We start from the raw sequence: 23,615 nt of genomic DNA, 5'->3' as shown, positions 1-23,615 counted from the left end.
TTATATGGAAGATTTTCATCCTGGCAGAAAGTTCTCTCGGGCAGCACTGTCCTGCAACATGGACTTTTTGACAAACTTACCTAAGAGTCATCTAACGCTCTTGGGAAATGTAACTTTGTTTGACTTACTATTTACTATCGATTGGTCACAGACTCTGCAACGACTGTAGAAGACAGATAAATTACAAATATATTTGTTAAGGATAGGTGTAAAGATTTCTGTCTGGCTGAAATAGAACCAAAGAGTACTGTTTTATCGCCTTGGAGGACATTAACTAGTATTGTACCTAACTTTGAAGTCTTACTCCAGCATTCTCTTTTCTTTTCACTCTATCTATCAATCAACCTGCCTACCTAGACATTTTGCTCAAATGCCCCTTTGAACCAGTTTTGTTACCCTACCATTTCTCTCATGACTGGGTTCGATAAATCTTCAAATACGTGCTTACTGAATATTTGACAGAGTTACTACTTTTCAACTTTCTGAAAATTATATTTTGGCAAAAGAAGCAATTTATCCTGATTTCTGTGAAATACTGATGAAATAAAGCAGACGGTAGGCTCATGAGCCCATGGTGACTGCCTTTTCCTCTTTGTCCTCACCATTTTTACTGCACAGTTTTGTAGACGATGGATAGTCGAGGGATGCTTGTTACGCAGACGAATGAACGGTGAGTGAAGGGCACATACCTGCTGTCTTTTCTCTCTCCTGATCGCCCAACAAAAACCTCTATGTTGCTAAGAATATTGAGAGCAGGGAGGTTTGCCTTCACAACTGTGATGTGACTTTTACCCACATCAGAAACAATTCTCTCGGATCTAAGAGACACGTCACCAAATGTGCTGAATGGCACAGAAGACTCACTGAGTTCAACCTTCCCTGTAATACATTCACACTCCAGGAACCAGAACTAAAAACATTTAAAGCTGAAGCACATTAACAACGAAAGCTCGTGTAACACACGTTGTTTAGGATATTTACGTGGGTACCCTAGGATTTTAATGTCTAAATAAACATATTTTTACTGGCATGGTTCAACTGTAAACGCCTGGAAATCTTGCTTAAGGTTGCAACTCCAGTCACATCCCAGACACACACATCTTCCAAGAAAACGCAGTTTATTTTTGTACCTCTGGAGCTACAAATATGCCCCAAATCTAAAATAACAGGTTACAAATACTCTGAACCTTTAATAGCATCTGTGCAGAGCGGTCACCTCAAACATATCTTTTTATGCAAAAAATATACCTACAGGACACTTTTGGCTGCCGGATGTACAAACTCAATTTACAGAAACTTCCTTGCTCTCCTGCCAAGAAACACTGACCCGATGGAAGCGCTGGTCTTTCCTGCACGTGTGAAGCAAGTGGCCAAAGGTGACCTCCTCCATTTACTAAAAACTAAGTATTTAGTTCAGCAGATGCTTAGTGAGCGACCAAGAGGGGGACCAAAACAATCTCGTGATGCTCAAATGAAAGAAGAAGAGAGAACTGAAGAACTTTATGTTGTCGCTACTTGCCCAGCCATTGTGGTTCAGTAACAGTGATGGCAGAAACTAAACAGGACTCGGTTTTCCAAATCAGATTTTTGGCTAGATATCAGGAGGACGTCTAAGTTTTCAGTAAATCATTTCCACCACGGTGGAATACTTGCTGACTAAAATAGATGCTGGGAGGTATTTTGATACATGGACTGGGTAAACAGAAAACCCCTCTGAGGCCGGAGTGATATCTGCATTCTACAAATTCTCCTCCCAGTAGTTGTGGGGAATTATTATTTAAACCTCGTTTCCTTGACTGCTTTGAGGACCTAGCGTGTGCGTGTGTGTGACACTGTGCCCCGTGCCACCTAAATTTTAGCTGCTTAATGTTTTTTCTTAGGCTGACTCTAAACTCTAACATTACTTAAAACGGAGACCTTTAATCTCTGGCTTCCTTTGAAAGCCAGCACTGGCTTGTCAATATTAAAAGGCAAATAAAACACAAAAGTCAAACAAAACAATAATCAGATGTTATTTCGCTCTCCCTGGATACGAGATCTGCTAGGGGCTTAAAGCTCCAGGCCTTATCACTTCCTGAGACAGATCAGCACTGACTTGAGACTATCACTGAGGAATTCAGAGAAAATGTTTCTCATTCGGTGATTCAGCGAGAGTTAAAGCCACAAATTTGTGCCAACCTAAAATCGGAAGCCTCATACTTGGAGAAACAAAACTGCAACCCAAATCTTGTCACATGTAAAAATGGGTTTAGAAGTACTGAATTCAAAGTGTGATAGTCCTTGAAGCCAGTAGATGGGCAGAAACATACCTAGAGGAGAAAACACTGAAAAGTTGAGCATATAAAAGGAAGGATTTCAGGGGCACCTGGGTGGTTCAGTCAGTTAAGCGTCCCATGCCTGTTTTCAGTTCAGCTCATGATTTCCTGGTTTCTGGGGATCAAGCCCCAGAGCTCCACGTCAGGCTCTGGGCTGCCAGCGTGGAGACTGCTTGGGATTCTCTCGCTTTCCCTCTCTCTCTGCCCCTCCCACCCCTACCCACCCTGCGTGCAAGCTCTCTCTCAAAATAAATAAACTTAGAAGAGAAAAAAAAAAAAAAAAAAAGGAAAGGAAGGAAGGATTTGGTTCCATTTGGAGGAGCAGCCCAGGGTTGGGGCGGGTAGGAGGCAGTAGAGGAAGGGCACGGGAGAGGAGGTCTAGGTGCTGGACTGCAGCCTCCTCATTATCACTGTGTGGCCTTGACCCAGTCACAGCCCTAGGAGGCGAAGCTCTCTCATCTTCTAAGTGAGGGGCTGGGCGGCTTATTTCCCAGATCCTTTCAGGGTGTACATTTCTGGGATCCCAAGTGTGCCATCGCACCAGAGAGTGACAAATTGGGATGCCTCGAAAGAGAAGATGAAGGAATTTCTGCGAGCAAAGAAAATGGCCAAGGAAAAGGAAGACTAAGGAAGAAGAGGCCGTCCACCTGCGTGGGCAAAAACCGTAATCTAGCGGGGACTAGTCTAGAGTTACTGGCATCACAATTTTCTCACTTTCCCGAAACATCCTTTTCCCAGTAAACCCCAAAAACGCTGTCAAGTCTTCAAGAGCTAGGTCACCTCATCCAGGAAGCCTTCCCTGAGTGATCCAAGCACACAGGAATGCTTCCTCTTCCAGGTAACCTTGGTATCTTGCTTACCCTTCTATGTTATTCCTGTTCAATTATAGTATTTAAAATAACAGACAATAGTACAGTTGACTTCAGAGGATACATGGGTGCCACGGGGGAATGCCAGCCTACGGCCAGTAGTCACAGCCTCAGGGAGCCAATGGGCATACTAGATTTCTACAACTGGGTGTCCCAGTACCACCAGCAAGTGTGACATCTTCCTTGCTGAGATCTAGGATGTCCTGACAGAGGAAGGGCAGGAACATGGGGGCCAGCTTCCTGGAACTAGAGTGGGCAAGTTGGTAGGCCTCAACGTGGCCTCAAGTCAGTACTTAATGTCTCTTCCCCAGAACTAAGACAGGGGACTTGGGTGGGGTGAGGGAAAGACTCAAGGCAATGGCTATTCTACAAATGGTAGAAAAGTATTTCAGTATTTCGATACCAAATAAAACCGTATCGGTGCCTTATTAGCCAAATGTCCCCAGGACTAGGACAGGACCTGGCACATGATTGATAGCTTAATAAATGGCTGTTAAATGAACGAACGAATGAATGACGATGTCCTCAGCTATAAGCAAAAATAGAGTGAGAGTCGTGGATGTATTATACCTTACTTCCATAAAATATTCTTCAATATTAGTATATTCCTTGAGGATGATATTGTCTGTAGCTGAACAGCCAGATCGCTCAGAAGTTAGCGGAAGATCCGCCAATTGGAGATGTAATCAGGTGAGGCCATCAAGGCTTCCCTTGGTTAACCATGATTCGTGTTGGTTAGTTATGATTTCTGTTGTTAATCCTAACTTCTGCTGGTTAACCTCGATCTCTCCTATTTATGACTTCTGTTGGTTAATCATGACTTCTACTGTTTGTAACACAACACTACAGCTATTTTTTTTTTTTTTGAGACAGAGAGTGTGCGTGCACACACACGAGTGGCAAACGGGCAGGGGGAGAGAGAATCTTAAGCAGGCTGCACGCTCAGCACAGAGCCCGATGCAGGGCTCCATCTCATAACCGTGGATCATGGCCTGAGCAGAAATCAAGAGTCCAATGCCCACGTGACTGAGCCACCCACGCACCCCTAACACTCTAGCTACTTCAGTCAAGAAGACAGATCTGCCTCACGAACTGAGTCAAGTGTTTTCTAACCATAGTGTTTTCAACCTTTCTTATCTCACGCTCATCTTTTCTTGCTCTCAAGGAACTGGGACCCAACCAAAAGAAAAGAAAAAAAAAAAAACACTCCTATGGTAGAGAAGGCTACAGTTGCATTAGAGTGTCTTAGGAATAATCACAGAATGCCCACTCAGATTACTTCTGTCTCCCCTTGGGGATATGAGGCACCAGTGTTCTACCTAATCCTCTGTTACCTACAGCACAGACACAGTCCTAAATCAAAAGGGAAACCATCTCTTTTAAGCCTGAACATTCTCCCACACCCAAATACTAAAATTCCTAATTACCTCGATAAACTGGTCGTAGGTCCCAAATCTATAAAGGACATGGATAAAAGTGGCTCATTTTACTCCCTTCTTCATGTTTTGATAGGAGATTAAGTTGGACCATCTTCCCTCCTCTAATACTCTCAAATCATTGCTCTAATTCTTGTGATTTTTCTTTTTTTCCTTTTGTGGACCATGTTTCAACTTCTGGCTTTCAAAACCTTTTTTTTTTTTTTTTTTTTTTTTTAACATTTATTTTTGAGAGAGAGACAGAGCACAAGAGGGGGAGGGGCAGGGAGAGGGAGACACAGAATCCAAAGTAGGCTCCAGGCTCTGAGCTGTCCGCACAGATCCCGACGTGGGGCTCGAACCCACAAATCGTGAGATCTCTCAACCATCTCCCAGAAAGAGTGATTTTTGTTGGTTTAGATGCTAGCCTAGTGATTACGAATTGGGCTCCAGGGACGTTTGGGTGGCTCAGCTGGTTGAGCACCTGACTCTTGAGTTTGGCTCCAGTCATGATCCCATGTTTATGGGATTGAGTCCCATGTCAGACTCCATGCTGAGCTTGGAGTCCACTTGAGATTCTCTTACTTCCTCTGCCCTTTCTCCTGCTCGCACACACATTCTAAAATTTAAAAAAAAAAATTTGCTTTAAATTAAAAAAAATTAATTGGGCTTTAGCTTGAGTACCTGTGGATTTTAACTCTGACTCTGCTGCTTACCATCCTTGTGACATTAAGTGAGTTGTGCTAAGGTCTGTTTCCTCATTTGTAAGGTGGGGATAATGAAAACACCTATGCTTCATGGCATTACGGAGTATACCCAATTAGGGAACACATACAAAGTGTTAACCCAATGCCCAGCACATAGCAAGTGCCCAGTGAATGGTAGCTTTTGTTAGTGATGAGACCTCTTCTTTCCAAAGCTCTCTTCTGGACAGTTTCCAATATACATTTGGTATTGAAAATAAAGATTCCCAAATAGGACAGAACACGGTTCTGAACCTCTGAACAACACAGGCTATTGTGGGTGGATATCCTCATGATTCCAAAGGCCACCTCTATATATACTCATTCCTCTGCGGATTCATTCATCCAATGCCAGTTAACTGGAGTGGATGTGGTAGGCTCTCCTGGGGCATACAAGGATATGGAAGGCAGGGCTGTTGCCCTTTCTCGACTTATCAAGAACATGAAATCAAGTGAACACTCCAAGGCACACGCCACCACACAGCGTGATAAGAACGTCTAACAGAAGCAGAAAGTGAAAAAGTACCCGGGACAGTGCCTGGCAGATAGCAGGCACACTTAAAATATTTACTGAGGTGAAGCCATAGGAATACAAAGGAGTTAGAAGGGAGTCAGCCCTTGATTCTCGCTCTAATGGAGGGGTAGGATTCAAACGGTGAGCTTTCCCCCAAGGAACATTCTGGGTCAGCTAGAGCGATCACAGGTGAGGAAATACAGGGAAGGGCCAGTGGGCCAGGCTGGCAGAGACGTAAATGATGGGTGTGTGTGTGTGTGTGTATAAGGCACAGTTGAAAGAGGTTGGTTTGGACTGGGCAGGATCTTGACAGCCATGCCAGGTATTTACCTAGGAGGCACTCATTCTTCTGTGCAAGAGGAGGCTAGGGTCAGAACCCTATTCTGCCAAGATTGTTCAGGAAGCTGCGACTCAATGAATTAATTTAATTTAACCATGCTATTTTAACCATACTAATCTAACCATACTATTAATTTAACCATACTAAAGTAGATAGTGAGTTCTGGGCATGAATACAAATACGTAAAACCCTAAACCTGCCCTCAGGTCCGGTCAAGGATGTAGCCCAAAGAATCCTTGACTTCTGAACAACAGGGCAATCTGGCCCACATTTAACATAAAGCTACTTGTGAGAATTCATACCGCGGTGTTGTGAAGGGAAGTAGCTTTTTAGCCTCAGAGCCATTTACATCAGGTTTAACGTGCGCGGAACGCGTCGTGATTGAAGCAAGGTGCAGAGTAAAAACTTGTTTATTTAAAGAAACTGGGCAACTTGGCACTACATTAGTCCTAAGAAGCAGTGGATCAGGAGAAATCCACCCCAAAAGTAATATGGGAAGCACATCTGTTCGCACTGGGCTTTCGCAGAGTTCATTTCTATCCCATGCAAAGTTCAACAGGGTAATTTCTCCTTCCAGAGAGAAAGAAGAGAGAGACCGTGAGGAGTGTTACTTAGTCCTCTCCGGTTGGTCACTAAAGGGAAAATATTTCAACCCCATTTCAATCAAAAAGCAACCAGGTGGCTGCCCCAGGCTGTCATCCTCCCCGGCCAGCAAGGCAGCGACCCGAGGAGGTGTAGCCTGGGGCCAGGACAGAGCTGAGATTCCCATTTCCAGCCAGAAGCAGAGATTCTGCCAGTGGGAGGTGAGTATGGAATAATCCCATCACAGCTACTTTGGGAAACACGGTTTTCAGACCAGGAAACACGTTGCCTTAAACAAACAAAAAACACCCTCCGGAGCGAGTGGAAGTCCATGCGTGACAACGTCTGAAAAGTTATTAATAGCAAGATTTGTGGGGGAGAAAGAGAAAAGTGAAGACCTTTTCACCCCACTGAAAGACAATGGGTGAGAGGGAGGGAGAAAGTAGAAAAACAGCCTACTATTTTGATGACAAACAGAGTTTCCTCCTGAGCAGGGAAGGGTGGGCATGAATGTAACTCAGAGAACACAGTGAGTTAGGGAGGGGGCCGCACTCGGCACCGCAAAGAGGAAAACAACGTTAAGATTCAGACTCCAAACAAGAAAGCTGAGTTGTCCCAAGGGGTAGAGGCTTAGAGTTATTTTTTGTTTGTTTGTTTAAAAAAAAAAAAAAATTCCAACAGGATAAGGTTCTACTGTTGGGAATTCAGTAAAGATGAATGAATGACAATAGTGAAGCCTGAGTGCTCTGATGTTTAACAGCCATGGCTTCTAGAAGGCCCATCATTCGAGTGCCTCGTGCCAGCTCACTGGCACAGTGTCTCCTGTCCTTGTGCTCAGAATGTGACCATATAGCTTAGGCCTGTCTCCTTTCAAGTCCCTTGGACCAGAAGCTTCCTTGGCACATTTACTCTTCCCTGGGTTAGCAAGGCAAGCCTTTATTTTGGGACAGGTCTAGAAAGATGGTACTAAAGAGGCAAGGACTACAGATTTAGCAAAAACAACATCTCTGTGGGAACCAGTCATCCCGGAAGAGTGTGATGATGGCATTTTCCTGGACTGTCAGGTGTGCCCCTGAGGGCTCAACCCCTGTGAGACCCACAGGCCAATGCTCTCAATCCTTTTAATCCCCAATTAATTAAAACTCCCTGGGAAGGAATACCCATGAATAGGCAGCCCGTGTTCTTAACTAAGAACCTGAACTCACGACATCGCAATCAAGGTCTAAATTTCCCAAGTTTTCAATGTCCCAGGAAGGGCACCGAGCCAATGCATTCAGTTCACAGTGTCCTTTATTTTAGAGGAACATGATCCGGGGAAGAAACGCCACCAGGTAATATAAACTGGAAACCAACAGTAAGGAGAGATTAATCAGATGGATAAAACGTCTTTTAATTTAGGTGAAAACGTGTGTTTTTAGATCTCTAAAACATGACCTTGGATAAAATAACTTTTTTAAGTGACCAGCTATCCCACGGGTCTGATCATTCTAATGCCATTCTAATCCACCAGGTTTTGGCACCAATGATCTCAAAACAAAATTTGGGGGGAGAGAACTTCATAAGGCAGGTACGCACTACTAGTTAAACCGGCCGTTTTCAAAAAGTGGAGGGATCTGATCTGGGCAGGGCCAGCTTCGCAGGCACGTGACCTGGGCGCACACAGAGCCTGGTACTTGGAAGGGCCTCGCACTCCGTTTGCTGCTCTGCTGTCACGGTCTTGAAATTCTCAATAACTTTTGAACGAGAGGCCAGCATGTTCATTTTGTGTTGGGTCCTGCAAATTACGTAGCCGGTCCTGGCTCTTGAATCCCCTCTGTAGCAAAGGCTCCCCGTGTTTTTCCTTCATGAGGACGTGGAAGCCTTGGGTAATCTCTCTTCTCCTGCGGCTGACCTTAAGGCTGGTTTCAAGACTGTGGATGAGACCGCATTCTACAAGTCTACCACAGTCACGCTTATCCCAGGATCTCCTTGGGTACTTTTATCAAGACTGTATCCTGGGGACCACTTCCGCTCTTCTCAAGAATTTGAGTTGAGATACGGTAGGGAGAAAAACCCTCAGACAGGAAAAAAAATGTCTGCAATGGATGATTTCACCGAGCTCCACATAGCTTTCTTTAAATCTGGTCCTGAGAATTCACTTTAAACCAACTAAAGACATCTGTTTTCTAGATTACTCGGGTCAGTTATTTTGTGCCCTTCCATGGTGAAACCCATAGTTACCGATTTATTATCAGGATTACTCTAAATATAACTGGGCAAGAAGCCAACACATTTTAAGTTTTCTAATTCTCAAATATTTAACTGAGAAAATGCCCCAAAATAGCTCCTCAGCTACAGCCCAGGAGTTAGCAGACCCCAGGTGCTTTGCACATTAATTACTAAATCTTATCTGGACCCAAATTCAAGATCCTCATCTGTACTGAAAGGCAGGGGTGAGGGTGGGGGGAAGCAAGCAGAAGGAGACAGAGCCAAAGCATGCTCAAATACGCTTAAACTCTTTGTAGAGGAGCATAAATTTTTAAACGTCTTTTAAAAGTTTGGCATGCAACATTTTATCATCAACAAAGCCGGGTCTTAGCTCTGTCCTAACACGTGGGTTGACGACACCGGATATCACCATGGCAACTCTATCACATAATTCAAAAGCCTTTCACAGAAACCAATAATCATGGACCACTTATATTATTTCATGATGCTAAGGGGGACCTAAAATAGAAAAGAAAAAAATACTTGTCCACAATTTGTTGGCACTTCTGCCAAGTAAATTTAATTTCCAGGGTCATTCTGGGATCTTCTCACTGGAATCTTTCTTGCTTATTTTATAGGTGGTTACGTCCCGAATCCAAAGTGAAAAGGACGGAATCGCAGAGGATGTGGGAGCAGAGGGAAGCCGGTCAGGCATTTACACTGAAGTCTTCAAGAGCCTGACAACTGTAAAATAGTGGGCATTTATCGGATGTAACCCTTCTGCTTCTCCTCACCACAGACCCTGCTCAGACAGTGCAAAGAGCTTACTAACAGTTTATTGAGAAAATACTGCTTAAGTTCCAGCTCTCAAAACGGATTCTGTCCTTGTATGGAAAAGTCATGGCGACTCGAGGATAAGACCTCATATGGCGTATCGTCCCAAACCTGCCGTGTCTAAACAATGGTTTAGATCATCAGCGAAATGGTTTAGAGCCTGCTGGTCCCTCAAAGTCCCATGGGTCCGTTGTGCCTTCGTACTTAGCCAGGCTCTCTAGACTACAGTGTTCTCCTTTGCCTCCAGGCCTTTACACATGCTGTTCCTTATGCCTGAAAAGTCCTTTCCCTGCCTTGTCCTTGAGTTTAGGCCTGCTCCTGCTCCAAGACAGGGCCAGGTACCTGTGAATCCCATACCACCACATCAGTAGGCTCTGTTGTAACGTTCACTGTTAAAACACTGTAACCGGGGCGCCTGGGTGGCTCAGTCGGTTGAGCGTCCGACTTCAGCTCAGGTCACGGTCTCACGGTTCGTGAGTTTGAGCCCCGCGTCAGGCTCTGGGCTGATGGCTCAGAGCCTGGAGCCTGCTTCCGATTCTGTGTCTCCCTCTCTCTCTGCCCCTCCCCCCCATTCATGCTCTGTCTCTCTCTGTCTCAAAAATAAACATTAAAAAAAAAAAATTAAAAAAAAAAAAAAAAACCACTGTAACCATCCATCTTTGTGTCTCTTTCTTCCCTCAAAGCAGGAGAACCGTAAGGGTAGCATCTTAATCACCTTTGTGAGGGAGCATGTCTGACTTTGATACTTGAAAAGTAACATGTTGCAAGTTATTTTGCTTTTTAGATATCACACGGCAGTTCAGTTCCATGCAGAAGGGGACAAAAAAGATCAGTGGAGAAAGCTACCTTCAGTAAATACAACCACCACCAAAACAGATTCAAGGAAAAGGCAAAAGGAAGCTGTACTTACAATACTGAAACTCCAACATCATAATTCAGACAGCAATACTAACTTCATGATTGATGCCAACCTCCTTTCTTTCTTACGCCAAATTAGCAAGAAATAGGCTCAAATTTCACCCACAGCTCCTCTTTCTTGATCTTTAAAATTAAAGTTGCTATATAATGTCAGCACAGTGCCCGGATTTGAAATGAAATAGGTCCCCAATGTCAAAGGTAAAGTTCTTTTAAACAACATGAACTTGCCTGCAATTAAGCACATTACAGCTTCTACCTCAGCATTCTGCTATATAAAAATACACTCCTGGAGCTTCTGCTGTTTTGAGGACCTTAACTTCTGTACCTATTTTATACGAGAAAATTTGGAAGAACACACACAATCAATTTTTAAGTGTTACTTGTCTGCTTTTCCCTTTCACACCTGACTTTGGTTGATAAAGAGAGGAGCAGTCTTTTGATTACACTGGAGAGAAGGGGGAAAATAGGCCCAGTAATAAAAGAGGTACCTGCCAATTAGTCAGATTGTTCTCCAGTTTTCAATTAAAGGCAGCCTAATGGATGTAGGGGGACCGGTTTTATTTTCCCTAACAGAGCCCTTATTTTTAAACTCTTAGCTTCATTTTCCAAAATTGCTGGCTTTAGACAGAGGAAACATACATCTTGAACAAAAAGCTCTATGTTCTTCTTCCATTTCCTGTATCAAAATTGTATTTCTCTCCTCAGGGTCTACTTCCCATTTGTCTTCAGGATGGGTTTGCTAACGGACAGGAGTCCCTGACATTACACTACACCCTACTCTAGAAGATGGGCCATCAGATCTGCTCCCCCCAGGCCTGGAAGGCTCATGGGGGGGTTTTGGGGGCGCCTCACCCTATTTCTCTTCTCTTCAGATGATCATTCCCTGGACTTTCATTTACCCTCCTCATTTTCTTCAAAAGGATGTGAAAGATACCTTGGGAGGGTGTGCTTATTCTAAACCCATCTAAAAGAACTTGCCTCTCTTAAGCATCGGCCTGTCTGTGGAATTTGGGAATGGTTTTCCTTAGATCAAACAGGACTAAGAATTTCCTTGGACATGGTTGGCCTTCTTCCTTGGAACACACGTGTTTTCAAGATTGATATTTTTATCCAGAGTTTTCTCAAATGAGTAATTAGGAGATGTCCACAGGCAGGTGTAGGAAAAAGAGCTGGGCCCCCATAAATCATGATCAAGCTATATTTAACCACCAAAGGACTGAATGACTTTTTGTAAACAGTTTAGCGATTTTGTTTCTGTGGGACAGCACTGTCCCTAGACTTCGGGGATTTGTGGGGGCAATTCCCTTTACTGCCAACGGGAGTGATAGCAGCTGGATAAATCCCTCAGAATTGGACGAAACACCCCTTCGGGGATGGAAAAGCAGTCCTGAATCGCATGATCCTGGTAATTTGAGAGTTCATGTATCTATGGGGGAGGGGGACCTAATGTATCATATATTAATTCCTATTGGTTTTTAACATCACCCGACGTTTGCTTGGTTCAGACCAACGACAGCTGCAAGAGACATATTAGGACTGAACACTACACCTTAGCGGGCATTAGAACAGACCTTGTAAAAACACCAGGCAGCGACACAAAAGTAATGTTTTGATCCTGCCAAGAAAACGGAAAGTGCTTTCAGGAGCCCCTCAGAAGGAGAGTCTGGATTAATTTATAATTTTGGGTTTCCTAATGGCTTTTATGAGCTTGCTCACCCAAAGCATTTCAGAGCATCATCTCTTTGAATTTTTAATTTTTATCTGCGCTGTGCTCCCCAAATACGCCGATCTGAATCATTGCCCCCTCATCTTGTTATCTTAATGGGGGAAGGATAGAGTATCATGCCGGCCATTCCGCATTAGGTGTCCTCATTTACAGATTGAAGAGAAAAAAAAAAAAAAAAGTGCCGGACATAAATTATTTAAAATCTATTGTATCAGTGTGTGTTCTGTAAGCATTCACTACCGGCAAAGCAGACAGATTATTTTTCACTTTTAATTGTGTTGATACCTTATCTGCTTTGTTGAAAGTGGAGAGTGGTATGTGAGACCGCCTCACACGCTGAGGAACAGAGAAGCGATGGGGTCTATTATTTAAGGCCAAAGTAACCCATTTAGTGGAAGTACCTTTTAACACACTGCTAAGGAAGAGAAAACCTACAAACTCCAGGTTTGTAACGTGTGTCTGTTACCGTGTCAAACGTGAACGAGGGTAGGACAGAGCCAGCTTCCTTAAAGGAGCTCTTACATGAGACAATCAGTGACAGCAGACTTCACACCAGCATCCAGGCACAAAGACACCCATTGTGTGTGAGTGACAAGGGGGGTCACCCAGCATTCCTCCCCCCCTCTGCCCTCCACATCTCAAGTGTGTGGTAAAAAGCAACATCAATTAGATGAGGTCATCTCTATGTAGGCTTGAGGATGTCGTCCTACACAAAATATTCAGAGCGATGAAAATATATTTACATAACAAAATTGCTAATCTGTGATGGGAGCCTGACTACAATGAAATCATACACGGGATACAAGGGATTCAATACTAGAAACTCAAAGTGAGCCCGAGTCCTTCTCCTCCCTTTGGACCTCCAAAGACCATCATCAAGAAATGACCACAGGTTCTATAGATATGTCAGCATGTTGCCAAAAAATACCTCACCCTTATCTGAATTTAAAATATTCCTCCAAGGGGCGCCTGGGTGGCTCAGTCAGTGAAGCATCTGACTTCGGCTCAGGTCATGATCTCGTGGTTTGTGAGTTTGAGCCCCATGTCTGGCTCTGTGCTGACAGCTCAGAGCCTGGAGTCTGCTTCAGATTCTGTGTTTCCCTGTCTCTCTGCCCCTCCCCTGCTCGTGTGCCCCCCCCCCCCAAATAAATGGACATTAAAAAAATAAAATAAAATAAAATAAAATATTCCTTCAAAAGATGGCAACTCGGTGGGGCGCCTGGGTGGCGCAGTCGGTTAAGCGTCCGACTTCAGCCAGGTCACGATCTCGCGGTCCGTGAGTTCGAGCCCCGCGTCGGGCTCTGGGCTGATGGCTCAGAGCCTGGAGCCTGTTTCCCATTCTGTGTCTCCCTCTCTCTCTGCCCCTCCCCCGTTCATGCTCTGTCTCTCTCTGTCCCAAAAATAAAATAAACGTTGAAAAAAAAAAAAATTAAAAAAAAAAAAAAAAAAGATGGCAACTCAGAATTCATTTGGGTGAATCTCCAGATGAGTGGTCGGGAATACACAGATAAAGACTAGAATTGTTCTGATGTAGCTTATTAAGCTGGAGGCGTGTCCTAACTCTTAAGCTTGTGTCTCCTCAGCACCAAATCCGGTACTTAACCCAGCTTTCCATAAATATTCGCTCCTATAGATGGGTGGAGGGTTGCATGGGGGAAATGACTCCATTTGCCAAAGATCCTCTGCCAGCACGGGGGACGGCCAAAGAGAAAAGCCAGAAGTGCAAGTCCAAAGAGTTGTGGGCCAGTTTATGCTCTGCCTTTATCTGGCTCTGGGATGTTGGGGGCAAACTACTGACCCATCCCTGTGGCTCCATTTCACATGTTTGAAATTATCTCTCTACCTTCTAGCGCTGACACTTGAGATTTCCACCTATCTGAACAAGGAAACACACATTCCTACGCCCCCAGTATGAGCCTCGGGTCTGTCCGTTTTGTGGGACGTGTCTGGTTCGGTAAGAAGCAAAGAGCTTGCGAGAGCCAGAAGACTCCCAAATATGGGTCCTTTTCACACGGAGTCAAAATCCAGCAAACACCTCCGAGCAAAACAACCAAGTCAATACCAGTCCACAAAAATGGACGGCATCACACGTGATGTTTGTGAGTTTCGCTTCCTCACTGTCAAATATAATCGGTGACAACCCACGTCGGGGAAAGCCCAAAGTTAGCCACCACACCACACCGTGCTTACTCTCCAAACCCCACCACCCCGATCGGCTGTGTGCTTCGACTTGAACTCCTGACCTTTCCAGCAATTATCCCCGGAATCTAGACAGCCCCGTCGTCACCTCAAGTCACTGTGTGAGAGGAGCACGGCCAGGAATGTTCTGTCTCTGTTCCCGAAGGGAAACGGAGCGAGGGAGAGGTTCCTGCCTTCCTTTCCATCTGGTTTCTCCAATAAAAGGGAAAAAAATAAATGGAAATGAAAAGTATACAATTAAAAAAAATTACATTTAACTTCCTTTTGCTAATGTCTGTAAGATGATTTCTGGCCTGGCAGGAGATTCCAGATGGGCCGTATAATGAATATAATTTAATACGAAAGACCGGAGTTCAAAGAAACACATTTTTCCAAGTCAGAAGGTTGTCTCACACTGTTTAATGCAAAACACCGGGACAAGTCATTGCATTTCTTTTCTTATTGCACATTGGCCTTTCAACCTATTATCAGTGTGGCCAGACCCGAAGCCATCAAAACCAGAAGCTGTCACTCTCCGAGACGGGTCTGGACACAGCGCGTGCTCACCCAAAGGGCCAGAGACCAGTAACCATGCAATGTGTTTCCCTCCGGGGTCTCAGAATTTATACCACCAATTAAGGCCATAATGAGTGCCCCAAGTTGACTTCCTAGGAGCAAGAATTAATTAAGCACAGTATTTCTTAGGAAAGAATGACATTTTTCCAAACGAGTTCTATAAGGTGGCCGTATTTTCTGGTATTACTGTGCTTCCGTGTACGATCCTTAATTGTTAATACAAACAGAATGATCCGGGAACACGGCTTGGTTTATGTTTTTAATTTGACAGTAAAAGAAAACAATCTTTACTTTTATCCTTATTTTGGGGGCAAAGAGAATGTTCTGAGCATACCGCGTGTATGCGAAGCACAAAATTATTTACATTAGTAATATGGTATGACTTCTTTGAATTGTCAACATCACCACCAAAGAAGGAAACCAGCACTCCTATTTATAATTTCCTGCTCACCTTTCAGAAATGAAGGGTTGTGTTTTGAAGCTGTTTGCTCCCTAAATTACTTATGTTCCCATAAATTTGGTAGTGAGTTCACACACACACACACACACACAGAGGTTTAGGATTCATTTTTTTTTTCTTAACATTTATTTATTTTTGAGACAGAGACAGAGCATGAACAGGGGAGGATCAGAGAGAGACAGGGAGTACACAGAATGTGAAACAGGCTCCAGGCTTTGAGCTGTCAGCACAGAGCCCGACGCGGGGCTCGAACTTACGGACCGTGAGATCATGACCTGAGCCGAAGTTGGATGCTCAACCGACTGAGCCACCCAGGCGCCCCTAGGATTCATTTTATAAACTGTACCTCTAGTAGTCTGACCCAGAGGCTGGAAGACTCCTTCTGTGAGGGGCCAGATGTAAACTTTTTAGGCTGTGGGCCATATGGTTTCTGCCACACGTATTCAACTCCACCATGGGGCAGGGGGAGGCGGGGGGGGGGGAGGGGAGGCGAATGAAAGAAGCCAGAGACCATACATAAATGAATGGGCCTGGCTGTGTTTTGAGAAAACTATATTCATAGACACTGAATTTGAATTTTACATAATTTTCATGAGTCATAAAACAGTCTACTTTTTAAATTTTTTTCAAGTTTTAAAATGTAAAAATTATTCTTAGCTTCTGGCCATACAAAAACAGGTGGCAAACCAGATTTAGCCTGTGGGCAGTAGTTTGGCAACCAGTGATCTAACACATGTGTACATTTTTAAAGTAATCAGTAAGGTTTCAGAAAACACAATCTGTTTCTCTCTCTTTCTCTCTCTCTCTCTCACACACACACAGTCACACACAAATACAGTTTTGTTATCAACATCATGGTCTCCGAAACCACTGATGTAGTATAGCAAAAATGGTACTTCAAGCATGTATCTGGATCTGTGGACCAGAACATGAAGAAAATCTTAGCCTTGAAGAAACATTACCAGGGTGGTAGGCAAAAAGAGACCTCTCTCATGAAGAAAATTCCCACTCTAAAATACAAATCATGTCCTCTACTCCTTTAAGGAGTTAACATAGCCAGCACGGATCTGGAAATCCCTGCAGCCTACTTGCCAATTAATGTATTTAACTCTAAAGAGCAGGGGCTTTTTAATTTAGCTCATCCATCACCAACAGAACATTTTGGTAGAAAATATTAGGATTTCCAAATAACTTTATAGCTCTGTAAATTGCCAACATACCATCTGCAATTGAATTAACATTTATAACCAAACTGAAATAATAAATAAAGCAAATTACGCTGCAAATATTCGAGAGTGCCCAATATGCACTTGAGAACGATAATTAGCATTTTATAATCACGCTTCATTTTCTTTATCCAACTCCCTGTCACATTAATGATAAAATATTTTAAACTGTGCTCTATCAGCAAACGGCAGTACAATCTCTAGATTAGCCATTAACTAACGTGGAGAATGAAAACAGTTTGTGCTGCTGACATTACGTATCCAAAGAAGTTTTACTCATAATCACGTCCTCCAGTCTCCCTGGTTCTTATCTCCATTATTTTTTTTCCATGCTACCAAAACAAGGCCTAGAAAGCCAATGCTTTATTTGTCCCGTCCGAACCCGAAGTGCCATGAGAGTGGAAGGTGCAGGCTCTTGCCAGCAGAAAAAAAAAAAAAAAAGAACTATGATTTAAACACTTATTATGTGCATCTGAGCCAGAAAACTGAAAGGGTCTGTCTAGAGGTCAAGAAGCTTAAGTCACTCAAACGGAATAACTCTGGTCCTCAAATAATTCTTTCTGAAGTTCTCTCTCATTAGGATCCGACATCCTCAATTATGGTATGTGCAATTTTTTCCCCTAGCTTCAAATAAAAATCAACTTGACCAAATAAATCGGCAAAGAGCAAATATATATATATATATATATTTTTTTCCAACTAGATTTTCCACCAATTAGCAACATTTCCCCAAAGTTTCTCATTATCTTTCTCTAAAATCACTCCTTTATGATAAGTATATCCAGATGCTTTCTTGCCTCTTCTCTCCTTTGTGGCTCCTCTCCCATTTGAACTTGACATTTCAGGGCTTTCTCACTGTGTGTAACTCCCACATCTCTTTGGGACGGTGCTGTTCTGGCTAATAAGATAGCCACTAGCCACATATGGCTAGTGAGGACAGAAAGTGGCTGATCCAAACTGGGAGATGCTGTAAAGGTAAAAGTAACCTCAAATCTTGAAGACTAAGTATGAAAAATAATGTAAAATCTCCTAGTAGTTTTACATTAATTGCTGAAATTGATGGTTTGGGACTGTTAGATAATATACTGATAATATAAACAATATATTGAAACGAATCCCATTTCTTTTCACTTTTTTAAAAATGTGGCTACTAGAAAATATCTATCTATTTATTTGTTTGTTTATTTTTATTTTATTTTTATTTTTTTTTTCAACGTTTATTTATTTTTGGGACAGAGAGAGACAGAGCATGAACGGGGGAGGGGCAGAGAGAGAGGGAGACACAGAATCGGAAACAGGCTCCAGGCTCTGAGCCATCAGCCCAGAGCCCAACGCGGGGCTCAAACTCACGGACCGCGAGATCGTGACCTGGCTGAAGTCGGACGCTTAACCGACTGCGCCACCCAGGCGCCCCTGTTTGTTTATTTTTAAGTAGGCTTCATGCCCAATGCGGAGTCCAGTGTGGGCCTTGAGATCACAACCCAAAGGATCAAGATCTGAACTGAGATCAAGATTCAGATGCCTAGCCAACTGAGCCACCCAGGAACCCCTAGGAAATGTTTCGTTATATATATATCACAATTGTATTTGTGGCTAGTATTCTATTTTTATTCGGTAGGGCTGGTCTACTGGGTCCTAAATGCAATGATGCCTGAAAATTTTTGTGGAGTACTGGCTATGCTACTGACCAAAATGATTATTATTAAAAGGCCAAACCAAGTAAAGCCTTTGATCAGATAAATCCTGCATGAGTCCCATCAGGCAACTCCAGACATTTCAAAGAGCAGTAAGCCTGGTCTCACACGGTGCATAATCGTATTTTTATTGAAATAAAAGTTTGATGAGCCAGACGTTCACTTGGAGATACAGAGAAAGGAAGGATGATTGTAATGGGCTGCGGTGAGCTCGGCCTCCCCATTGGTCCAGGTCCCACAGGACAAAAGAGGGGCTGGAAGCCTCATGGCAGAGGTGGGCTAGTGGCTGCGGGCTTCCATCCTGCTGCTGGTCGGCCTGGATTAAAGTCCCATCTCTTCCTATTATTAACTGAGTGATCTTTGACAAGTCACATAACTTCTGTGTGAATTGTTTCCTTATCTTTATTTTTTTTTAAGATTAAAAAAAATGTTTGTTGGGGCGCCTGGGGGGCTCAGTCCGTTAAACAGCCGACTTCGGCTCAGGTCATGATCTCACGGTCCGTGAGTTCGAGCCCCGCGTCGGGCTCTGTGCTGACAGCTCAGAGCCTGGAGCCTGTTTCAGATTCTGTGTCTCCCTCTCTCTGACCCTCCCCTGTTCATGCTCTGTCTCTCCCTGTCGCAAAAATAAATAAAAACGTTAAAAAAAAATTTTTTTAATAAAAATTTAAAAAAATGTTTATTATTTATTTTGAGAGAGTGAGAGGGGAGGGGCAGAGAGAAAGGGAGAGGGAGAATCCCAAGCAGTCTCCACGCTTAGGAGTTGGGACATTTAACTGAACCACCTTGGTGCCCCACTGTTTCCTTATCTTTAAAATGGGGATGGTGATGCTTTTTATCTCATGGGGTTGTTAGTTAAGATTAAATAAGCCAACACGTGGCGAGCCTAAAACAGTACCACTGCTCACAAATATTAGCTGGTGCCGTTTTAACTCTTACTAGCCTAGCTGTAAGGGGAGACAGAAGCTTTCACAATGCAAACGCAAGTGGTAAGAGGTGCAAAGGGAAAAGCTGAAAGCAAAACCGAAGGGAGATCAGGAAAGCAGGCAAGCTGGGTGTAGGGAGAGCCCAGAGAAGAGTCTAGGAGGTACCGCAGGTAGGGCAAGGTGAGGAGGAAAACGACGCTGCCCCGCGAGGATCTTTCGCGAGAGCCCTGCCTGGCGCTAGGCCGCACCCGCCTAACCGAGGGAGTGATCTGTTGTGCATTTTAATAGTTTGTGGATTTCCGTCTCAGGTTATCAAAGCGATAGTACATGCTGTGGGTTTCTGGACTAGTTTTTCTTTCACTGTGCAAAAATTTTTCACAAGATTTTTAACCACAGAAATTTGTTCGGAATGTAGTTCTTTTATTCTCATTCATTGCGTCTTCTTAGCATCTAAAGCAGAAGTTGCAAGCTGCTGGTCTGCAAGCTGAACGGAGCCAAAAGGCATGTTTATGTTTGGCTGAGACAGCGGTGGCCGGCACAGACTTTTGAAGACTTTTAAACGCGTTGCCAACATTTAAAAAGTAGGAGATTTCAATTACAGAAGAGACTGGCTTCACGCTTCTACCTAGCGTTTTCTCGACTCATCATTGTATGGTCCGAGTGTTTTTCGGTAGTGAAATATCTGGAGAACCAGAAAAGACCCCGAAAAAGCCACAGTCCTCAAGTAATAGACTCACGTGAAATACTGGAAAACCTAGAAATGCTAGTCCCGCATTCTCATAGGACAAAATGTGGCCCCTGGGCCAGTACCCTGCATCATCTAAGAGCTGGTACGTGCAAATTCTCAGGCTCTACCCCAGACCTCCTGAACCTGAAACTCTGGGTGGGGTGGGTAGGCCCCAGCAATCTATGAGGTTTAACAGGCCATCCTGGTGAGTCTGATCCATGCTAATGCTTGAACTCCGCTAACACAGGGCAGCAATCCATGAGAAGACCCGCTGTTTCTTTGTCACACTCCCCACCGCTCTCTATTGTCCCAAAGGAGCCCACAAGAGTAATGAATCAGTATTTCAAAGATGAAAGCCAGCAGCCTCAATTATCATTTGAACCTAACCTGGCTCACATCACAGGTGGAGAATCAGGTCCACAAAGGAAAGGAGAAAGGGAAATGAGCTGGAAAATGTGAGTGGTAACAGTGCGTTCTTCACAGACCTGTGGTGAAGATTAACAGAGTTAAAATATATATCCAGCACATTGGAAGTGCCAGATGAGTGCTCTTCTCACTAAAGAAATATTGGGTATACACTACAGTGTTTCTTCCTCAAAATGACGCTCTGAGGTTATTCTCTGTATTCTACAGAAGATGAAACTGTGCTTCAGTGGCTTGTCCAAGAAGGTGGAGCAGCCAGGATATGAACCCAGGCCACATGACTCCCAATCCGATGGCAATCACTGACTCAGGCTGAGGGGGTGCAAACCATTAATAGTAAAAGCAGGAATCACATCACTGCAATATTCCGTCGCACCAAAATCGAGGCTGTTGCAAAGGATACAAATTTCTCTTTTCCTAAGGAATGCAACCAACCTTTTGTTGTTCAGGGATAATGGTCAGTTTGTGGATCATTCAAGTTCTTTTCCAGCTTCCTGGTCCCTGCACTGCTGGGAATGCATGAAAGGAGACGGAGAGGAAGCTGAATCAGCCTACTTCACTTCCATGCGGCTATTATTTAAAAGATCTAGTAGAGGAGGGGCTGAAATATAGAGGGATTAACAGGACCTTGGGATTCTGCGATCAGTGATAATCCAGACTTCCTCTACAAGGGACAGCAGGGCTTGGTAGGTGGTAACCAGATGAAATGTTTTAGCCAAGTAAGAGATCTGCAGGCTTCCAAGATCTCACAACTCTGCCCAAGCAACCAACAATGAAAAACACTTACATCGTTCTACAGATCTCCTTAAAATCCATGGAATTTGCTACTTTCCAAGGTCATCGCAAGTATTTACGGATAAGGACTTGAATAAAATTCAGCACATTTCACAATTTGATGTTTAAATTTTAAACAGGAACAAATGAATCAAATGGGAAGGGTCATGCCATTTGTAAAAAAGGAAAATAAAATGGTCAGAGAGGAGCATGGGTTGCCTAACACTATCCTGTGCACAGCAAGGCATATCAACATATAGAATATACTACATAAACATAGTAAAACACCTCTCATTTCAGAATACGGTATATCATACTAAAACCATCGCACTGTGATGGATTCACTAAGTAATTTTTAAGTAAATACCTCTGCATATTTTCTCACTGCCCTTCCCTTGACATACTGTACTTTACAAAAAAAAAAAAAAAAAAAAATCCATGTCCAAGTTCAAAGAGGGGGGGGGGAAAGAAGAAGAAAGACAGACAGCATTTTTTAAACAGGCCAGCCTTGGAAATATGTACAGAATTTATGCATGTTTCAAGCGCTCTTTCTCCTTTGCCAGAGGGTGTAATTAAAGGCCCACAGACAACTTCAAAACTGAGGCCAAAGAGAACTGCAGTCAAAGTCAGCGGGAGTTCAGCACCCTGACCCTGCACAAGAATAGCTCGCCCAAAAAGGAATAAATAACTATCCTGGCAGGGAGTACAGGGAAACACAAGGATGGGAGCATCAAACAATAGAACCCACATTTAGTAAAAATAAAAATTCATTCAGTGGCCTAGAATCAATACGATAATGATTGTATGATCTGCTGCGAGCCAGGGGAAGGCAGGGGGCCTGAACCAGAGGCCATTCCCGGGGAGATGAGCTGGCCGCTGTTTCAAGAGAGCTGGCAGAACTGGGGTCTCACTTGGGCCTTCTAGTAAATTCTTTCCCTCTCTGTTGTCACAGACACTACACCCCGACTGTAGTTCATTTTTCCTAGTTACTTGTGAAGCAAGGAACCACTCACGGCCGCTTAAAGGTGGGTGGTTTGCAGATGGTGACCTGCCCGTTAGCTCAGTGAGTGTGTGTCCTACAGTGAAGGTTGGTGCTGGGACGCCACAGTTCCCTTGGTCTCTCCTGGTTCCCACCTGTTTTCCAAGGTGAGCCATGAACCTTGCTAGTCTACAAAGATGCATGTTTTCCCTACAATGGGATCCTAAGAACAGGCCACTTACTTTATCTGGCATCTAACCACAGAAAGAGCCTGCAGTTCAAAACAAAACCCAGTTTGCCACAGACTGGGTTTTTCAAAAATGGCCACAGTGAGATCTCCCTTCCCAGAAGCTCTTCTCAAGGGACCCCGTGGCTGTCCCCAATGAGAGGAGGGGTTATGTTCCCTCCCCTTGAAGCCGGGTGGGTCTGTGACTGCTTTAACCAACAGAATTTGACAGAAGAGACTTTATGGGGCTTCCAAGACTAGGAAATACAAAGCCACGTCTTCCATTTTGTCTTCTGCGACCCTAGCTTTTGGACCACTGAGCCACCATGCAGTAAGTCCGATAATTCTGAGGTTGCCATTCTGTGAGGAAGCACAGGCCATAGCAAGAAGCTATACGTCGATGTTCTGCTCCACAGCCCCAGCTCAGGTCCTTGTCAACATGCAGCATCAACTGCCAGGTGCATAACTGAAGACACCTCCAAATGATTCCACCCCCCTAGGCGTGGAGACCTTGCCACATGCTGAATCTGTTCAGCTGAGGCACCAGCGCCCACGGAGCACAGACAAGCCATGTCCGCTGGGCCCCATCTGAATTTCCGACCCATACGATCTGTGAGCAAGAAGGAAAAGTTGTTCTACGGCTCTAAGATTTGTGATGGCTTGTTACGCGAGGGTACATGGAACACAATTGTTTAGATGCTTCAGGGTCATTTTAACCCTATACAATTTTCACCTCGTACACTGAATTTAGAAATTAAACCCTAAAGAAAAAGGGATTTCGTCCTGCCCTCTTACCTACACAATAAGACTGTGCGAAGCAAGGAGATACTGTATTTGGAAATCGTCAGTGAACTACGGGATGCCCTGTACTTATCGTTCTAGGATTTATCATTTCATCATGAAAAGAAGGTATCTGTTATTTCACTGGTGTATGTGACAAATGGGGAAAGACCAATATTTGAAATTCAAAACCGGTTCAACCTGAG

The 23,615-nt window shown here is 43.8% G+C and overlaps 1 protein-coding gene across 13 annotated transcripts in view; it reads right to left on the bottom strand.

Annotated features, from left to right (window-relative positions):
• RARB (retinoic acid receptor beta) overlaps window positions 1–23,615 on the bottom strand; it is an 876,710-nt gene that overhangs the window by 104,317 nt on the left and 748,778 nt on the right. The window lies entirely within an intron of this gene.

Source organism: Leopardus geoffroyi, chromosome C2 (assembly GCF_018350155.1).
Source record: "Leopardus geoffroyi isolate Oge1 chromosome C2, O.geoffroyi_Oge1_pat1.0, whole genome shotgun sequence".
In the NCBI taxonomy this organism is placed as follows: domain Eukaryota; kingdom Metazoa; phylum Chordata; class Mammalia; order Carnivora; family Felidae; genus Leopardus; species Leopardus geoffroyi.
Note: the sequence above shows the minus strand (reverse complement) of the source record. Positions and strands in the feature narration are given on the sequence as shown.